This window comes from Lucilia sericata, unplaced genomic scaffold, assembly GCF_015586225.1.
Source record: "Lucilia sericata isolate MDLA Ls3-8-SP2 unplaced genomic scaffold, ASM1558622v1 Contig000904F_arrow, whole genome shotgun sequence".
NCBI classification, from domain to species: domain Eukaryota; kingdom Metazoa; phylum Arthropoda; class Insecta; order Diptera; family Calliphoridae; genus Lucilia; species Lucilia sericata.
The window spans coordinates 40155-60454 of NW_023994891.1; the positions used below are offsets into that span (position 1 = coordinate 40155).

General features: G+C 32.8%; 1 protein-coding gene across 1 annotated transcript in view; it reads left to right on the forward strand.

Moving 5' to 3' along the window:
* LOC119608964 (putative uncharacterized protein DDB_G0293878) overlaps positions 1–20300 on the forward strand; it is an 85784-nt gene that overhangs the window by 9053 nt on the left and 56431 nt on the right. Inside the window, exon 2 of the mRNA XM_037963603.1 lies at positions 12346–12419. The gene's annotated coding sequence lies outside the window, so the exon portion shown is untranslated. The remainder of the gene's footprint in view (positions 1–12345; positions 12420–20300) is intronic.

Here is a 20300-nt window from a genome sequence, read left to right on the forward strand (position 1 = left end):
AAAAAATTTCTCTTAAAACCCTATAAAAGTTGAAAAACAAAAAAACTTAAAGCCACAAACAACAGCCAAGAATCAGTGATGTCAGGAAATATTGTTACGCCACTCCGGCAAACTGAAAAAAAATTGTACAAAAAAACAAGTACATAATACTGACCATAAAAACAAACCATAGACCGACGGCAAAATGAAAAAAAACTGTTAAAGCTATAGAAAAGAATAAAACATTTTTTGACATAAATCAGAATTGTAAAGTTCAATTTAAATACAAACGTAAAAAAAATACGAGAGAACCCAATAACAAATCCATGTTTAAAGTATAAAAACTTGTCAACGCAAATACATAATGTATTATTTAATAGAGCAATACTTGTAGAATTGAAGAAATGGAATGAATAAGTAACGAATTAGATGTACTCTTCTAATGGGATATCGATCTATTCTCAAGTGTTAAGTATTTATTTTGAAAGGTCTTTGAAATATCTTACGTTAGATATGTAATATGTCTATATGTATTCAAATATTGGTAATGGAGGGCACAATAGGCTAGACGTATATATAGATATATAGATAGATAGATAGATAGATAGATAGATAGATAGATAGATAGATAGATAGATAGATAGATAGATAGATAGATAGATAGATAGATAGATAGATAGATAGATAGATATATAGATAGATAGATAGATAGATAGATAGATAGATAGATAGTAGATAGATAGATAGATAGATAGATAGATAGATAGATAGATAGATAGATAGATAGATAGATAGATAGATAGATAGATAGATAGATGATAGATAGATAGATAGATAGATAGATAGATAGATAGATAGATAGATAGATAGATAGATAGATAGATAGATAGATAGATAGATATAGATAGATAGATAGATAGATAGATAGATAGATAGATAGATAGATAGATAGAGATAGATAGATAGATAGATAGATAGATAGATAGATAGATAGATAGATAGAGAGATAGATAGATAGATAGATAGATAGATAGATAGATAGATAGATAGATAGATAGATAGATAGATAGATAGATAGATATAGATAGATAGATAGATAGATAGTAGATAGATAGATAGATAGATAGATAGATAGATAGATAGATAGCTAGATAGATAGATAGTAGATAGATAGATAGGATAGATAGATAGATATAGATAGATAGATAGATAGATAGATAGATAGATCGATAGATAGATAGATAGATAGATAGATAGATAGATAGATAGATAGATTAGATAGATAGATAGATAGATAGATAGATGATAGATAGATAGAAGATAGATAGATAGATAGATAGATAGATAGATAGATAGATAGATAGATAGATAGATAGATAGATAGATAGATAGATAGATAGATAGATAGATAGATAGATAGATAAAGATAGATAGTAGATAGATAGATAGATAGATAGATAGATAGATAGATAGATAGATAGATAGATAGATAGATAGATAGATAGATAGATAGGATAGTAGATAGGTAGGTAGGTAGATAGATAGATAGATAGATAGATAGATAGATAGATAGATAGATAGATAAGATAGATAAATAGATAGATAGATAGATAGCTAGATAGATAGCTAGATAGATAGATAGATAGATAGATAGATAGATAGATAGATAGATAGATAGATAGATAGATAGATAGATAGATAGATAGATAGATAGATAGATAGATAGATAGATAGATAGATAGATATAGTTAGGTAGTTAGTTAGTTAGTTAGTTAATTAGTTAGTTAGTTAGGTAGTTAGTTAGGTAGTTAGATAGTTAGTTAGTTAGTTGGTTAGTTAGTTAGTTAGTTAGTTAGTTAGTTAGTTAGTTAGTTAGTTAGTTAGTTAGTTAGTTAGTTAGTTAGTTAGTTAGTTAGTTAGTTAGTTAGTTAGTTAGTTAGTTAGTTAGTTAGTTAGTTAGTTAGTTAGTTAGTTAGTAGTTAGTTAGTTAGTTAGTTAGTTAGTTAGTTAGTTAGTTAGTTAGTTAGTAGTTAGTTAGTTAGTTAGTTAGTTAGTTAGTTAGTTAGTAGTTAGTTAGTTAGTTAGTTAGTTAGTTAGTTAGTTAGTTAGTTAGTTAGTTAGTTAGTTAGTTAGTTAGTTAGTTAGTTAGTTAGTTAGTTAGTTAGTTAGTTAGTTAGTTAGTTAGTTAGTTAGTTAGTTAGTTAGTTAGTTAGTTAGTTAGTTAGTTAGTTAGTTAGTAGTTAGTTAGTTAGTTAGTTAGTTAGTAGTTAGTTAGTTAGTAGTAGTTAGTTAGTTAGTTAGTTAGTTAGTTAGTTAGTTAGTTAGTTAGTTAGTTAGTAGTTAGTTAGTTAGTTAGTTAGTTAGTTAGTTAGTTAGTTAGTTAGTTAGTTAGTAGTTAGTTACACTGTATCCGAGGAAGATGACGAGGACCAGTCGCAAATGGAGACATTGAAAATAACACATCGATTGAAGATTAAACACTCCCCTCATTATAGCGAAGGGTGTATTAGTCTTTTTTTACACATTCTAGACCGCGTCAGTCAGTCATTTAGTCCAGTGTTTATAATAATTGACATACATTCCATCTAAAACGTCTTATTCAGTTAAACGAGCTAAAAAGGGGAAATAATGTCTTACGAATGTTTTAGTTCCAGTTTAGTTTATATAACGTAATAAACGGAGTAGTATCATGCACACAATCATACGAAATAAGGGTTAAAACCGATAATGATTAGGGTGAACCATAACGATTATTTTAGAAATAAATTTGTGATCTGCTCTTCGACTTAGTGGGGAAGATTGAGTCATCAACACATTCTGAATCAACTTATTGACTGCGTTACTGCTCATACAAACTATCAAATTGTGTTTAAGTTTAGCCCCAACCAGACTTAAGAAAATCTTTTAATAGTCCAAATTTACATAACTTCAATGTCGTACAGGTGCTAGTCTAATACTATAATTCATTTAAAATAATTTTCTTCTGAACACCCTTCGAAATAAAACTGCATGCCTAATAAAATAATTCAAGCAATAAAATACAACAAAATTCGATACATGTTTTTGTTGTGGTCATCATCTACCGTTTTACTACGTTGACCATAAATTTGTATTGTACGTTGAATGTGGCCGGAAAAAAAGTAAAATGTGTCAAAAGAAATGTTAAAAGTTCACCAAGATAAGGTAACAAAAAAACAAACTATATATGTATAAAAAACGTAAAACAAAGAACTTAGTATGTAATTGAAATACACCTTTCAAGGTTGCTATTAGAAGGAAGTTTCGTTTTAAATTCCTTTAAAATCTGATTATTAGAAAAAAAAACATTAAACAAATTTGCATAAAATACTAAACTTATATAAGTGTTTTAAAGAAGAAAATAAATAAAATTTGCAACAATTGCAGTAGCACAAAAACAAGGGAGTTTATACACCTTTACGTTACGTCAATAACTATGTACTTATATAATGTCGGTAGGGAAGAATATATTGTTGTTCAGTTTTAGTTCAGTTCTAGCTCAGTTCTCGTTCAGTTCTAGTTCAATTCTAGTTCAGTTCTAGTTCACTTCTAGTTCAGTTCTAGTTCAGTTCTAGTTCAGATCTAGTTCAGTTCTAGTTCAGTTCTAGTTCAGTTCTAGTTCAGTTCTAGTTCAGTTCTAGTTCAGTTCTAGTTCAGTTCTAGTTCAGTTCTAGTTCAGTTCTAGTTCAGTTCTAGTTCAGTTCTAGTTCAGTTCTAGTTCAGTTCTAGTTCAGTTCTAGTTCAGTTCTAGTTCAGTTCTAGTTCAGTTCTAGTTCAGTTCTAGTTCAGTTCTAGTTCAGTTCTAGTTCAGTTCTAGTTCAGTTCTAGTTCAGTTCTAGTTCAGTTCTAGTTCAGTTCTAGTTCAGTTCTAGTTCAGTTCTAGTTCAGTTCTAGTTCAGTTCTAGTTCAGTTCTAGTTCAGTTCTAGTTCAGTTCTAGTTCAGTTCTAGTTCAGTTCTAGTTCAGTTCTAGTTCAGTTCTAGTTCAGTTCTAGTTCAGTTCTAGTTCAGTTCTAGTTCAGTTCTAGTTCAGTTCTAGTTCAGTTCTAGTTCAGTTCTAGTTCAGTTCTAGTTCAGTTCTAGTTCAGTTCTAGTTCAGTTCTAGTTCAGTTCTAGTTCAGTTCTAGTTCAGTTCTAGTTCAGTTCTAGTTCAGTTCTAGTTCAGTTCTAGTTCAGTTCTAGTTCAGTTCTAGTTCAGTTCTAGTTCAGTTCTAGTTCAGTTCTAGTTCAGTTCTAGTTCAGTTCTAGTTCAGTTCTAGTTCAGTTCTAGTTCAGTTCTAGTTCAGTTCTAGTTCAGTTCTAGTTCAGTTCTAGTTCAGTTCTAGTTCAGTTCTAGTTCAGTTCTAGTTCAGTTCTAGTTCAGTTCTAGTTCAGTTCTAGTTCAGTTCTAGTTCAGTTCTAGTTCAGTTCTAGTTCAGTTCTAGTTCAGTTCTGTTCTAGTTCAGTTCTAATACAGTTCTAGTTCTGTTCTAGCTCTGTTCTAGTTCTGTTCTAGTTCTGTTCTAGTTCAGTTCTAGTTCAGTTCTAGTTCAGTTCTAGTTCAGTTCTAGTTCAGTTCTAGTTCAGTTCTAGTTCAGTTCTAGTTCAGTTCTAGTTCAGTTCTAGTTCAGTTCTAGTTCAGTTCTAGTTCAGTTCTAGTTAGTTCTAGTTCATTAGTTCAGTTCTAGTTCAGTTCTAGTTCAGTTCTAGTTCAGTTCTAGTTCAGTTCTAGTTCAGTTCTAGTTCAGTTCTAGTTCAGTTCTAGTTCAGTTCTAGTTCAGTTCTAGTTCAGTTCTAGTTCAGTTCTAGTTCAGTTCTAGTTCAGTTCTAGTTCAGTTCTAGTTCAGTTCTAGTTCAGTTCTAGTTCAGTTCTAGTTCAGTTCTAGTTCAGTTCTAGTTCAGTTCTAGTTCAGTTCTAGTTCAGTTCTAGTTCAGTTCTAGTTCAGTTCTAGTTCTAGTTCAGTTCTAGTTCAGTTCTAGTTCAGTTCTAGTTCAGTTCTAGTTCAGTTCTAGTTCAGTTCTAGTTCAGTTCTAGTTCAGTTCTAGTTCAGTTCTAGTTCAGTTCTAGTTCAGTTCTAGTTCAGTTCTAGTTCAGTTCTAGTTCAGTTCTAGTTCAGTTCTAGTTCAGTTCTAGTTCAGTTCTAGTTCAGTTCTAGTTCAGTTCTAGTTCAGTTCTAGTTCAGTTCTAGTTCAGTTCTAGTTCAGTTCTAGTTCAGTTCTAGTTCAGTTCTAGTTCAGTTCTAGTTCAGTTCTAGTTCAGTTCTAGTTCAGTTCTGTTCTAGTTCAGTTCTAATACAGTCCTAGTTCTGTTCTAGCTCTGTTCTAGTTCTGTTCTAGTTCTGTTCTAGTTCAGTTCTAGTTCAGTTCTAGTTCAGTTCTAGTTCAGTTCTAGTTCAGTTCTAGTTCAGTTCTAGTTCAGTTCTAGTTCAGTTCTAGTTCAGTTCTAGTTCAGTTCTAGTTCAGTTCTAGTTCAGTTCTAGTTCAGTTCTAGTTCAGTTCTAGTTCAGTTCTAGTTCAGTTCTAGTTCAGTTCTAGTTCAGTTCTAGTTCAGTTCTAGTTCAGTTCTAGTTCAGTTCTAGTTCAGTTCTAGTTCAGTTCTAGTTCAGTTCTAGTTCAGTTCTAGTTCAGTTCTAGTTCAGTTCTAGTTCAGTTCTAGTTCAGTTCTAGTTCAGTTCTAGTTCAGTTCTAGTTCAGTTCTAGTTCAGTTCTAGTTCAGTTCTAGTTCAGTTCTAGTTCAGTTCTAGTTCTAGTTCTAGTTCTAGTTCAGTTCTAGTTCAGTTCTAGTTCAGTTCTAGTTCAGTTCTAGTTCAGTTCTAGTTCAGTTCTAGTTCAGTTCTAGTTCAGTTCTAGTTCAGTTCTAGTTCAGTTCTAGTTCAGTTCTAGTTCAGTTCTAGTTCAGTTCTAGTTCAGTTCTAGTTCAGTTCTAGTTCAGTTCTAGTTCAGTTCTAGTTCAGTTCTAGTTCAGTTCTAGTTCAGTTCTAGATCAGTTCTAGTTCAGTTCTAGTTCAGTTCTAGTTCAGTTCTAGTTCAGTTCTAGAGTTCAGTTAGTTCTAGTTCAGTTCTAGTTCAGTTCTAGTTCAGTTCTAGTTCAGTTCTAGTTCAGTTCTAGTTCAGTTCTAGTTCAGTTCTAGTTCAGTTCTAGTTCAGTTCTAGTTCAGTTCTAGTTCAGTTCTAGTTCAGTTCTAGTTCAGTTCTAGTTCAGTTCTAGTTCAGTTCTAGTTCAGTTCTAGTTCAGTTCTAGTTCAGTTCTAGTTCAGTTCTAGTTCAGTTCTAGTTCAGTTCTAGTTCAGTTCTAGTTCAGTTCTAGTTCAGTTCTAGTTCAGTTCTAGTTCAGTTCTAGTTCAGTTCTAGTTCAGTTCTAGTTCAGTTCTAGTTCAGTTCTAGTTCAGTTCTAGTTCAGTTCTAGTTCAGTTCTAGTTCAGTTCTAGTTCAGTTCTAGTTCAGTTCTAGTTCAGTTCTAGTTCAGTTCTAGTTCAGTTCTAGTTCAGTTCTAGTTCAGTTCTAGTTCAGTTCTAGTTCAGTTCTAGTTCAGTTCTAGTTCAGTTCTAGTTCAGTTCTAGTTCAGTTCTAGTTCAGTTCTAGTTTTGTTCTAGTTCTGTTCTAGTTCAGTTCTAGTTCAGTTCTAGTTCAGTTTTGGTTCAGTTTTGGTTCAGTTCTAGTTCATTTCTAGTTCATTTCTAGTTCAGTTCTAGTTCTGTTCAGTTCTAGTTCTGTTCTGTTCTAGTTCTGTTCTAGTTCTGTTCTAGTTCTGTTCTAGTTCTGTTCTAGTTCTGTTCTAGTTCTGTTCTAGTTCTGTTCTAGTTCTGTTCTAGTTCTGTTCTAGTTCTGTTCTAGTTCTGTTCTAGTTCTGTTCTAGTTCTGTTCTAGTTCTGTTCTAGTTCTGTTCTAGTTCTGTTTTGTTCTGTTCTAGTTCTGTTCTAGTTCTGTTCTAATTCTGTTCTAGTTCTGTTCTTGTTCTGTTCTAGTTCTGTTCTAGTTCTGTTCTAGTACGGTTATAGTTTAAACTCAGATTTAGATTCAGGTCTGCTTAAGTAGTTCAAATGCAGCACATTGTTAAGGACAGTTCTCCTTTCTCTTAGTTGTGTATCCGTCGTTTGTAATTTATTTTCTGAACATCAAATATTACCTTCATTTACAAAAAGCTCGTGTTAAACTTGACAAAACTTTAAACAAATATCCTTTAAAGATTTCAACAAATAGGCACTCAGAAGAATATACTCTCTCTCTTCTTCACGCCTGTTTTATGAAATTTTCAATTACGCTTAAACCTTCCTTTTATAATTTGATATAAAACCAACCAACAACAAAAAGAAAATCTGCTAAACCTAACAGTATCACTCCCAAAACATAATAAAATTACAATTCCAAGAAATACAGACACTTCTTTTATACTATTTTCCTATTTTCAACTCACAAAACATGAAAAATGTTTTGGGAAAATAAGCTTCGTTAGATGATGAACATTTTTGTTGTTTTTTTTTTTTGGTGCATTAATGTTGTCGTCAACGTCGACAATGGCTGTTGCATTTTGCTATTTCTGTTGAAAGTTTTTTTAAATTTCGCTTTTTATTTTGTAAGTTTTTGGCCCCTTTCACACTCGCTCTTTTTCTCCCTCTTTCCCCTTCGTTTTAGGCTATGACTGGGTATGCATATTTAATGCACAATTTTATGCGTTTTTTTTTTTCTTCTTTTTCTTTTATTAACTTGAATGTGCAACAAAGTATAGAAGACTTGTATGAGAGTTTCTGGCGGTAAATGGATGTTAGATGGTTGCAGAGGATTTTTAAGTATTTACACTGATTCCCGGGAGAAACTGAAATTTTTTGCATTTGGCAGAGAAATTTTGACAGAGACGGAAGCTGAATTATAAACATAATTAAAATATTACTTGTTTTGTTATAAGAATTTTGATTTCAAGTTTTAAATTAATGTAATAGAAATGTTATAAATTTTATTAATTTAGTTCATTTTCTATACAGAAATGGTGTAATATGCTTGAATAGATTTAAGTACTAAACGATGTCACTCTTTACAAATACATTTGTATCTAAATACACTAAAAAATGTACAGAAAATAATGGCGCCAGTAAAAAAAATTGTGCTAAGAAGAAGTAGGTTTCTGTTGGGAATGAACATTTTTATGATTTAATGTTAAAATACCTGGTTATTAAAAAAATCGTATTATATGGATCGATCAACTAAAGTTCAAACACATTATGAGTCTGGTGGACTGGATAACAGGAGTACTTAGTACTATTCCAATAATTATAAGAAATCACAATATTATTTCGCTCAGTGTATTTATAAAAATGCAACTCTGACTGCATTCACACAAGTGTTGCTAGCTGCTGCTGCTGCTGCTGTTGCTGTTCTCTACACATGCAATGCAATGCACCGCAATATAATTGCATGTGTACTTTACAATCCTACTGGAATTGTGAATAAATAACGGTGGTTATGACAAAAAAAGAGTATGATTCTTGAAACATACTCATCATATATTTTACATTTTAAATGTATTAAATAAAATAAAAGAAATTACAAAAAAATTGCAAAAAAAAAGAAAAAGTATATAAAACACAACACATGAAAAGGTTTAAAAGAGGTTTCTTCAATTTCTTTATTTTAACAATAATTTCTATAAAAAATAAAAAAATAGAAGGGTTGTTGTGACAAATAATAAAATACAGAAATAAAAGAATTTTGCGTCATAAAATGTTTTTGTTTAGCAGTTGCTTTTGTTTTAAAACTTTTTTTTTTTGGTATAGGGTTTTAACGAGCCGCATGAAAGGTGTTTTTAGTATTTTTTTTTTTTTTTGGTTGGAGTGTTATAATTTTTTCTGGGGCTTTTTTAGTGCATTAATTTTGGGTTAAAAATAATATATAAACAATTTTGATATAATTCATAGCTGCAGTTCTGTTTATTGCGTCCTTTTTAGATATTTTTAACTGCTTTAATGGGTCTTAAGTAAGTGTAAGATTTTCAGTTCTAGTTCAGTTCTGCTTCAGTTCTAGTTCTGTTTTAGTACAGTTCTAGTTCAGTTCTAGTTCAGTTCTAGTTCAGTTCTAGTTCAGTTCTAGTTCAGTTCTAGTTCAGTTCTAGTTCAGTTCTAGTTCAGTTCTAGTTCAGTTCTAGTTCAGTTCTAGTTCAGTTCTAGTTCAGTTCTAGTTCAGTTCTAGTTCAGTTCTAGTTCAGTTCTAGTTCAGTTCTAGTTCAGTTCTAGTTCAGTTCTAGTTCAGTTCTAGTTCAGTTCTAGTTCAGTTCTAGTTCAGTTCTGGTTCAGTTCTAGTTCAGTTCTAGTTCAGTTCTAGTTCAGTTCTAGTTCAGTTCTAGTTCAGTTCTAGTTCAGTTCTAGTTCAGTTCTAGTTCAGTTCTAGTTCAGTTCTAGTTCAGTTCTAGTTCAGTTCTAGTTCAGTTCTAGTTCAGTTCTAGTTCAGTTCTAGTTCAGTTCTAGTTCAGTTCTAGTTCAGTTCTAGTTCAGTTCTAGTTCAGTTCTAGTTCAGCTCTAGTTCAGTTCTAGTTCAGTTCTAGTTCAGTTCTAGTTCATAGTTCTAGTTCAGTTCTAGTTCAGTTCTTTCAGTTCTAGTTCAGTTCTAGTTCAGTTCTAGTTCAGTTCTAGTTCAGTTCTAGTTCAGTTCTAGTTCAGTTCTAGTTCAGTTCTAGTTCAGTTCTAGTTCAGTTCTAGTTCAGTTCTAGTTCAGTTCTAGTTCAGTTCTAGTTCAGTTGTCTAGTTCAGTTCTAGTTCAGTTCTAGTTCAGTTCTAGTTCAGTTCTAGTTCAGTTCTAGTTCAGTTCTAGTTCAGTTCTAGTTCAGTTCTAGTTGAGTTCAGTTCTAGTTGAGTTCAGTTCTAGTTCAGTTCTAGTTGAGTTCAGTTCTAGTTCAATTCTAGTTCAGTTCTAGTTCAGTTCTAGTTCAGTTCTAGTTCAGTTCCAGTTCAGTTCTAGTTCAGTTCTAGTTCAGTTCTAGTTCAGTTCTAGTTCAGTTCTAGTTCAGTTCTAGTTCAGTTCTAGTTCAGTTCTAGTTCAGTTCTAGTTCAGTTCTAGTTCAGTTCTAGTTCAGTTCTAGTTCAGTTCTAGTTCAGTTCTAGTTCAGTTCTAGTTCAGTTCTAGTTCAGTTCTAGTTCAGTTCTAGTTCAGTTCTAGTTCAGTTCTAGTTCAGTTCTAGTTCAGTTCTAGTTCAGTTCTAGTTCAGTTCTAGTTCAGTTCTAGTTCAGTTCTAGTTCAGTTCTAGTTCAGTTCTAGTTCAGTTCTAGTTCAGTTCTAGTTCAGTTCTAGTTCAGTTCTAGTTCAGTTCTAGTTCAGTTCTAGTTCAGTTCTAGTTCAGTTCTAGTTCAGTTCTAGTTCAGTTCTAGTTCAGTTCTAGTTCAGTTTAGTTCAGTTCTAGTTCAGTTCTAGTTCAGTTCTAGTTCAGTTCTAGTTCAGTTCTAGTTCAGTTCTAGTTCAGTTCTAGTTCAGTTCTAGTTCAGTTCTAGTTCAGTTCTAGTTCAGTTCTAGTTCAGTTCTAGTTCAGTTCTAGTTCAGTTCTAGTTCAGTTCTAGTTCAGTTCTAGTTCAGTTCTAGTTCAGTTCTAGTTCAGTTCTAGTTCAGTTCAGTTCAGTTCAGTTCTAGTTCAGTTCTAGTTCAGTTCTAGTTCAGTTCAGTTCTAGTTCAGTTCTAGTTCAGTTCTAGTTCAGTTCTAGTTCAGTTCTAGTTCAGTTCTAGTTCAGTTCTAGTTAAGTTCTAGTTCAGTTCTAGTTCAGTTCTAGTTCAGTTCTAGTCAGTTCTAGTTCAGTTCTAGTTCAGTTCTAGTTCAGTTCTAGTTCAGTTCTAGTTCAGTTCTAGTTCAGTTCTAGTCAGTTCTAGTTCAGTTCTAGTTCAGTTCTAGTTCAGTTCTAGTTCAGTTCTAGTTCAGTTCTAGTTCAGTTCTAGTTCAGTTCTAGTTCAGTTCTAGTTCAGTTCTAGTTCAGTTCTAGTTTCAGTTCTAGTCAGTTCTAGTTCAGTTCTAGTTCAGTTCTAGTTCAGTTCTAGTTCAGTTCTAGTTCAGTTCTAGTTCAGTTCTAGTTCAGTTCTAGTTCAGTTCTAGTTCAGTTCTAGTTCAGTTCTAGTTCAGTTCTAGTTCAGTTCTAGTTCTGTTCTAGTTCAGTTCCAGTTCAGTTCTAGTTCAGTTCTAGTTCAGTTCTAGTTCAATTCTAGTTCTTCAAGAAAATTTCAAATAATATTTCAACATCCGTATCCATAACCTCAAAAATCTTAAAAAAAACTTACAAATTAAATGTATGACAAATTGAATTGTGGATCAAAACTTTTGTTGTTATTAACTTATATTGATTTGTTTAAATAAATAAAGCAAAAACAAACTTTATTATTTAATCAAAATAAATTTAAATTGTTTTTGGTTCGTGGTTTCTGTTTTTGATTTAGAAAAGAAAAACTTTGTTATATTTGCTGCTGTTTGCTACACATTGAGCAATTGTCGTAAATTTTGACTGTTTAAGGGAAAATTTTAGCTATTCGCAATAGTTGTATGTAAGTTTTGTATTTGTTGGTTGGTGAATGTAAAACTGCTTATTATGCAAACAAGAATTAATTTATTTGTCATCATCATCATCTCGCCGTAGTCGTCGTCATCGTCATTGTCAGCCACCAATAGCAGAAACAACCAAAACCATCCAATGCTGTTAAAAATACTTTCTCCACAACAATAGCAAAACAATGAACAATTTTCAGTTGTTATATTCACACTAAAATATTCAGCAAATAACCCAGCAAACATGTATTTTATTGCTTATGTATTTTATTGTTTACCAACTGCTTACTTTTGGACTTACTAAATGCTTACTTGGTAGCGTTAAAGCTTATTTTAAAGAATTTAATAAGTATAAAAAATTTTCATAAAATTCTGCAGAGTTTATTAAACTTCGTCTTAAATTTGGTTTATTATAAAACTGTCTGCATAATATTTAAATAAATTTTTCATATTTTCTTTCCACTTAAAAAATCATCATTTTCCTACAATTTTCATCACTTCAATAGACAACAGAAAAAATAAACAACAAAAAAGAAAAGAAAATTGTATCTCAACTGTAATAAAAATCCAAGTCAATGACAATAAATAAGCAAAAAAATACATATTGATAATAATAACACATACTCTTATTTAAAGGCTCTAATCCGGGAAAATTACGTCATGAAAGAAAAACAAAGTTTCAAATTTAAGATTGTTTGTAAATACTCATTCATTACTCGCTCCCCTTTCCTAACTCAGCGATTACAAATTTAATCATTTGTATTGTTTTTCTTTTTTATTGTAAATTTTATTAAATTGTTTTTTTCTCCACTAGAACATTTTGTTTTAATTAATTTTATGTAGTTTTCTCTTGTTCTCTTTACAGTTCAACATTTTTTAACTGTTAAATAAAATACTGAAAACACGGGGAAAATTTAAATTGTGATTAAGAAAAACAATGTAAGTACTTTTTAACATTTTTACATCATTAAAACATTAAATTTATCTAGATTGTTAATCTTTAACACCTGACTGTTATTACCTAAAGTTCATGTATTACAAAAAAAAAAAATACTTTAAATAAGTAACGGCTTACATAATACACTATTCGAAGATTAACAGATCTTCATATCATACACCATTTCTATATCAATATCAAAAAAGCCCTGAAATGTTTGAGTATTATCTTCCATTCAGTTCTATTTCAATTCTAGTTCAGTTCCAGTTCAGTACTAGTTCAGTCTAGTTCAGTTCTAGTTCAGTTCTAGTTCAGTTCTAGTTCAGTTCTAGTTCAGTTCTAGTTCAGTTCTAGTTCAGTTCAGTTCAGTTCTAGTTCAGTTCAGTTCTAGTTCAATTCTAGATCAGTTCTACTTCAGTTCTAGTTCAGTTCTAGTTCAGTTCTAGTTCAGTTCTAGTTCAGTTCTAGTTCAGTTCTAGTTCAGTTCTAGTTCAGTTCTAGTTCAGTTCTAGTTCAGTTCTAGTTCAGTTCTAGTTCAGTTCTAGTTCAGTTCTAGTTCAGTTCTAGTTCAGTTCTAGTTCAGTTCTAGTTCAGTTCTAGTTCAGTTCTAGTTCAGTTCAGTTCTAGTTCAGTTCTAGTTCAGTTCTAGTTAGTTCAGTTCTAGTTCAGTTCTAGTTCAGTTCTAGTTCAGTTCTAGTTCAGTTCTAGTTCAGTTCTAGTTCAGTTCTAGTTCAGTTCTAGTTCAGTTCTAGTTCAGTTCTAGTTCAGTTCTAGTTCAGTTCTAGTTCTGTTCTAGTTCTGTTCTAGTTCTGTTCTAGTTCTGTCTAGTTCTGTTCTAGTTCTGTTCTAGTTCTGTTCTAGTTCTGTTCTAGTTCTGTTCTAGTTCTGTTCTAGTTCTGTTCTAGTTCTGTTCTAGTTCTGTTCTAGTTCTGTTCTAGTTCTGTTCTAGATCTGTTCTAGTTCTGTTCTAGTTCTGTTCTAGTTCTGTTCTGTTTAGTTCTGTTCTAGTTCTGTTCTAGTTCTGTTCTAGTTCTGTTCTAGTTCTGTTCTAGTTCTGTTCTAGTTCTGTTCTAGTTCTGTTCTAGTTCTGTTCTAGTTCTGTTCTAGTTCTGTTCTAGTTCTGTTCTAGTTCTGTTCTAGTTCTGTTCTAGTTCTGTTCTAGTTCTGTTCTAGTTCTGTTCTAGTTCTGTTCTAGTTCTGTTCTAGTTCTGTTCTAGTTCTGTTCTAGTTCTGTTCTAGTTTGTTCTGTTCTGTTAGTTGTTCTAGTTCTGTTCTAGTTCTGTTCTAGTTCTGTTCTAGTTCTGTTCTAGTTCTGTTCTAGTTCTGTTCTAGTTCTGTTCTAGTTCTGTTCTAGTTCTGTTCTAGTTCTGTTCTAGTTCTGTTCTAGTTCTGTTCTAGTTCTGTTCTAGTTCTGTTCTAGTTCTGTTCTAGTTCTTTCTAGTTCTGTTCTAGTTCTGTTCTAGTTCTGTTCTAGTTCTGTTCTAGTTCTGTTCTAGTTCTGTGCTAGTTCTGTGCTAGTTCTGTTCTAGTCCTGTGAGTTCTGTTCTAGTTCTGTTCTAGTTATGTTCTAGTTCTGTGCTAGTTATGTTCTAGTTCTGTTCTAGTTCTGTTCTAGTTCTGTTCTAGTTCTGTTCTAGTTCTCTGTTCTAGTTCTGTTCTAGTTCTGTTCTAGTTCTGTTCTAGTTCTGTTCTAGTTCTGTTCTAGTTCTTCTAGTTCTGTTCTAGTTCTGTTCTAGTTCTGTTCTAGTTCTGTTCTAGTTCTGTTCTAGTTCTGTTCTAGTTCTGTTCTAGTTCTGTTCTAGTTCTGTTCTAGTTCTGTTCTAGTTCTGTTCTAGTTCTGTTCTAGTTCTGTTCTAGTTCTGTTCTAGTTCTGTTCTAGTTCTGTTCTAGTTCTGTTCTAGTTCTGTTCTAGTTCTGTTCTAGTTCTGTTCTAGTTCTGTTCTAGTTCTGTTCTAGTTCTGTTCTAGTTCTGTTCTAGTTCTGTTCTAGTTCTGTTCTAGTTCTGTTCTAGTTCTGTTCTAGTTCTGTTCTTCTGTTCTAGTTCTAGTTCTGTTCTAGTTCTGTTCTAGTTCTGTTCTAGTTCTGTTCTAGTTCTGTTCTAGTTCTGTTCTAGTTCTGTTCTAGTTCTGTTCTAGTTCTGTTCTAGTTCTGTTCTAGTTCTGTTCTAGTTCTGTTCTAGTTCTGTTCTAGTTCTGTTCTAGTTCTGTTCTAGTTCTGTTCTAGTTCTGTTCTAGTTCTGTTCTAGTGTTCTAGTCGTTCTAGTTCTGTTCTAGTTCTAGTTCTGTTCTAGTTCTGTTCTAGTTCTGTTCTAGTTTTCTAGTTCTAGTTCTGTTCTAGTTCTGTTCTAGTTCTGTTCTAGTTCTGTTCTAGTTCTGTTCTAGTTGTTCTAGTTCTGTTCTAGTCTGTTCTAGTTCTGTTCTAGTTCTGTTCTAGTTCTGTTCTAGTTCTGTTCTAGTTCTGATCTAGTTCTGTTCTAGTTCTGTTCTAGTTCTGTTCTAGTTCTGTTCTAGTTCTGTTCTAGTTCTGTTCTAGTTCTGTTCTAGTTCTGTTCTAGTTCTGTTCTAGTTCTGTTCTAGTTCTCTAGTTCTGTTCTAGTTCTGTTCTAGTTCTGTTCTAGTTCTGTTCTAGTTTGTTCTAGTTCAGTTCTAGTTCAGTTCTAGTTCAGTTCTAGTTCAGTTCTAGTTCAGTTCTAGTTCAGTTCTAGTTCAGTTCTAGTTCAGTTCTAGTTCAGTTCTAGTTCAGTTCTAGTTCAGTTCTAGTTCATTTTAGTTCAGTTCTAGTTCTAGTTCAGTTCTAGTTCAGTTCTAGTTCAGTTCTAGTTCAGTTCTAGTTCAGTTCTAGTTCAGTTCTAGTTCAGTTCTAGTTCAGTTCTAGTTCAGTTCTAGTTCAGTTCTAGTTCAGTTCTAGTTCAGTTCTAGTTCAGTTCTAGTCAGTTCTAGTTCAGTTCTAGTTCAGTTCTAGTTCAGTTCTAGTTCAGTTCTAGTTCAGTTCTAGTTCAGTTCTAGTTCAGTTCTAGTTCAGTTCTAGTTCAGTTCTAGTTCAGTTCTAGTTCAGTTCTAGTTCAGTTCTAGTTCAGTTCTAGTTCAGTTCTAGTTCAGTTCTAGTTCAGTTCTAGTTCAGTTCTAGTTCAGTTCTAGTTCAGTTCTAGTTCAGTTCTAGTTCAGTTCTAGTTCAGTTCTAGTTCAGTTCTAGTTCAGTTCAAGTTCAGTTCTAGTTCAGTTCTAGTTCAGTTCTAGTTCAGTTCTAGTTCAGTTCTAGTTCAGTTCTAGTTCAGTTCTAGTTCTGTTCTAGTTCTGTTCTAGTTCTGTTCTAGTTCTGTTCTAGTTCTAGTTCTGTTCTAGTTCTGTTCTAGTTCTAGTTCTAGTTCTAGTTCTGTTCTAGTTCTAGTTCTAGTTCTGTTCTAGTTCTGTTCTAGTTCTGTTCTAGTTCTGTTCTAGTTCTGTTCTAGTTCTGTTCTAGTTCTGTTCTAGTTCTGTTCTAGTTCTGTTCTAGTTCTGTTCTAGTTCTGTTCTAGTTCTGTTCTAGTTCTGTTCTAGTTCTGTTCTAGTTCTGTTCTAGTTCTGTTCTAGTTCTGTTCTAGTTCTGTTCTAGTTCTGTTCTAGTTCTGTTCTAGTTCTGTTCTAGTTCTGTTCTAGTTCTGTTCTAGTTCTGTTCTAGTTCTGTTCTAGTTCTGTTCTAGTTCTGTTCTAGTTCTGTTCTAGTTCTGTTTCTAGTTCTGTCCTAGTTCTGTTCTAGTTCTGTTCTAGTTCTGTTCTAGTTCTGTTCTAGTTCTGTTCTAGTTCTGTTCTAGTTCTGTTCTAGTTCTGTTCTAGTTCTGTTCTAGTTCTGTTCTAGTTCTGTTCTAGTTTGTTCTAGTTCTGTTCTAGTTCTGTTCTAGTTCTGTTCTAGTTCTGTTCTAGTTCTGTCTAGTTCTGTTCTAGTTCTGTTCTAGTTCTGTTCTGTTCTAGTTCTGTTCTAGTTCTGTTCTAGTTCTGTTCTAGTTCTGTTCTAGTTCGTTATAGTTCTGTTATAGTTCTGTTCTAGTTCTGTTCTAGTTCTGTTCTAGTTCTGTTCTAGTTCTGTTCTAGTTCTATTCTAGTTCTGTTCTAGTTCTGTTCTAGTTCTGTTCTAGTTCTGTTCTAGTTCAGTTCTAGTTCTGTTCTAGTTCTGTTCTAGTTCTGTTCGGTTCTAGTTCTAGTTCTGTTCTGTTCTAGTTCTGTTCTAGTTCTGTTCTAGTTCTGTTCTAGTTCTGTTCTAGTTCTGTTCTAGTTCTAGTTCTGTTCTAGCTCCGTTCTAGTTCTGTTCTAGTACACATTCCTTCAAACTATGTATTTGTATTTTTAAAATTCGATCGAACATGTTCCATCAATGAAAAACAATTATAACTGTTCATTATGTTACATACACTTCAACGTACTTCAAATATCCTTAACAATTACTTACAGTTGGCATATACAAATTAGACCAGTTATTTAATGTTACTTACAACTTCATTTTCTTCATCCCCTCTGTTTTCGAGCTCAGCCAAGGATGTGTATACGATAAGTTCTAACTTCCTAATTTTTCCACGTTTTTGGGAAATTGCTGGTTTCTTTTCCGACAGCATTGGTAAACAAGGCCATGTTTCTTAATAATATTTTTTTTATTACTACGTAAGAAGAAAAAAACCTTAAACAGTAAATGTTCCACTCATTAAACGCAATTTTATACGATATTGCTACAGTGAATTTTCGTCCGTACAAACACTCTAACTCAGCCCCACTCCTAGATTTCCATACGATTAAGAGAAAATTACAGGATATATTCAAGTATTTTGTGTTAATAAATTGAGTACAACGAGTGAAAAAGTACGTACAAGAGTATTTATCCGTATGACTGATGATTACAACAGCAGAGGAATCGCTGGAAAGAAAATTCAGTTGGTTCTTGTTTTGCAGGAAATGTCTTGTTTTTTTTTATTGTTATTTAGATGGTTTTTTGTTATGACATTGATGAAATATAATTTTCTTATTTATGGTTCCTTTAACAGACAAGGTTGTTGCGTTTTCCCAAATTTGTTTTTTTGTTAAATATACATATTTTTTTGACAAGGATAATTTTTTAAGAAATTATATCATAAGGCTCCTACTTTGCTTATAACTTTTATTTTACATTTTGAATAGAATACATTTTAATCAGCATTAAGTGAATAGCAGATGAAATATAATTTAAATATAAAATTTATTTTTCAATTACCTTGGATTTAGGGAAATTAAATAAATTTCATAAAGTTAAAGCTTTGATACACGGTTGTCAGATCTTACAACGTTGTCAGTAAAATGTGCAGAAAATGTCTAACAATCGTGTGAACTTCCAATTTTTTGTTTTACAACGTTGTCAGAAAAAGCATTAGCTACTGACAATGTTGCAAGACAAAATTTGTAAGTTGACACTGTTGTTAGACATTTTTTGCACTGCCAACGTTGTAAGATCTAACAACCGCGAATACAAAGCTTAAGGCTGCCTTATGGAAAAACGGAGAGGTTCTTTAGTTCTAATTCTTAGCTCCTTTCTAGATCTTTTCTAGTTTAGTTCTAATTCAGTTCTAGTTGAGTCCTGGTTCAGTTCTAGTTCTGTACTATTACATTTTTAGTTCAGTTCAAATTGAGTTCTAGTTCACTACTAGTTCAGTTCTAGTTCAGTTTTAGTTGTGTTCTAGTTCTGTTCTAGTTCTGTTCTAGTTCTGTTCTAGTTCTGTTCTAGTTCTGTTCTAGTTCTGTTCTAGTTCTGTTCTAGTTTGTTCTAGTTCTGTTCTAGTTCTGTTCTAGTTTGTTCTAGTTCTGTTCTAGTTCTGTTCTAGTTCTGTTCTAGTTCTGTTCTAGTTCTGTTCTAGTTCTGTTCTAGTTCTGTTCTAGTTCTGTTCTAGCTCTGTTCTAGTTCTGTTCTAGTTCTGTTCTAGTTCTGTTCTAGTTCTGTTCTAGTTCTGTTCTAGTTCTGTTCTTGTTCTGTTCTAGTTCTGTTCTAGTCTGTTCTAGTTCTGTTCTAGTTCTGTTCTAGTTCTGTTCTAGTTCTGTTCTAGTTCTGTTCTAGTTCTGTTCTAGTTCTGTTCTAGTTCTGTTCTAGTTCTGTTCTAGTTCTGTTATAGTTCTGTTCTAGTTCTGTTCTAGTTCTGTTCTTGTTCTAGTTCTGTTCTAGTTCTGTTCTAGTTCTGTTCTAGTTCTGTTCTAGTTTTTCTAGTTCTGTTCTAGTTCTGTTCTAGTTCTGTTCGTTCTAGTAGTCTGTTCTAGTTCTGTTCTAGTTCTGTTCTAGTTCTGTTCTAGTTCTGTTTGTTCTAGTTCTGTTCTAGTTCTGTTCTAGTTCTGTTCTAGTTCTGTTCTAGTTCTGTTCTAGTTCTGTTCTAGTTCTGTTCTAGTTCTGTTCTAGTTCTGTTCTAGTTCTGTTCTAGTTCTGTTCTAGTTCTGTTCTAGTTCTGTTCTAGTTCTGTTCTTAGTTCTGTTCTTGTTCTAGTTCTGTTCTAGTTCTGTTCTAGTTCTTTTCTAGTTCTGTTCTAGTTCTGTTCTAGTTCTGTTCTAGTTATGTTCTGTTCTAGTTCTGTTCTAGTTCTGTTCTAGTTCTGTTCTAGTTCTGTTCTAGTTCTGTTCTAGTTCTGTTCTAGTTCTGTTCTAGTTCTGTTCTAGTTCTGTTCTAGTTCTGTTCTAGTTCTGTTCTAGTTCTGTTCTAGTTCTGTTCTAGTTCTGTTCTAGTTCTGTTCTAGTTCTGTTCTAGTTCTGTTCTAGTTCTGTTCTAGTTCTGTTCTAGTTCTGTTCTAGTTCTGTTCTAGTTCTGTTCTAGTTCTGTTCTAGTTCTGTTCTAGTTCTGTTCTAGTTTGTTCTAGTTCTGTTCTAGTTCTGTTCTAGTTCTGTTCTAGTTCTGTTCTAGTTCTGTAGTTCTGTTCTAGTTCTGTTCTAGTTCTGTTCTAGCTTGTCTAGTTCTGTTCTAGTTCTGTTCTAGTTCTGTTCTAGTTCTGTTCTAGTTCTGTTCTAGTTCTGTTCTAGTTCTGTTCTGTTCGTTTTGTTCTGTTCTAGTTCTGTTCTAGTTCTAGTTCTTTCTAGTTCTGTTCTAGTTCTGTTCTAGTTCTGTTCTAGTTCTGTTCTTAGTTCTGTTCTAGTTCTGTGTCTAGTTCTGTTCTAGTTCTGTTCTAGTTTCTGTTTCTAGTTCTGTTCTAGTTCTGTTCTAGTTCTGTTCTAGTTCTGTTCTAGTTCTGTTCTAGTTCTGTTCTAGTTCTGTTCTAGTTCTGTTCTAGTTCTGTTCTAGTTTCTAGTTGTTCTAGTTTCTGTTCTAGTTCTGTTCTAGTTCTGTTCTAGTTCTGTTCTAGTTCTGTTCTGTTCTGTTCTAGTTCTGTTCTAGTTCTGTTCTAGTTCTGTTCTAGTTCTGTTCTAGTTCTGTTCTAGTTCTGTTCTAGTTCTGTTCTAGTTCTGTTCTAGTTCTGTTCTAGTTCTGTTCTAGTTCTGTTCTAGTTCTGTTCTAGTTCTGTTCTAGTTCTGTTCTAGTTCTGTTCTAGTTCTGTTCTAGTTCTGTTCTAGTTCTGTTCTAGTTCTGTTCTAGTTCTGTTTTGTTCTAGTTCTGTTCTAGTTCTGTTCTAGTTTTTCTAGTTCTGTTCTAGTTCTGTTCTAGTTCTGTTCTAGTTCTGTTCTAGTTCTGTTCTAGTTCTGTTCTAGTTCTGTTCTAGTTCTGTTCTAGCTCTGTTCTAGTTCTGTTCTAGTTCTGTTCTAGTTCTGTTCTAGTTCTGTTCTAGTTCTGTTCTAGTTCTGTTCTTGTTCTGTTTTTGTTCTGTTCTAGTTCTGTTCTAGTTCTGTTCTAGTTCTGTTCTAGTTCTGTTCTAGTTCTGTTCTAGTTCTGTTCTAGTTCTGTTCTAGTTCTGTTCTAGTTCTGTTCTAGTTCTGTTC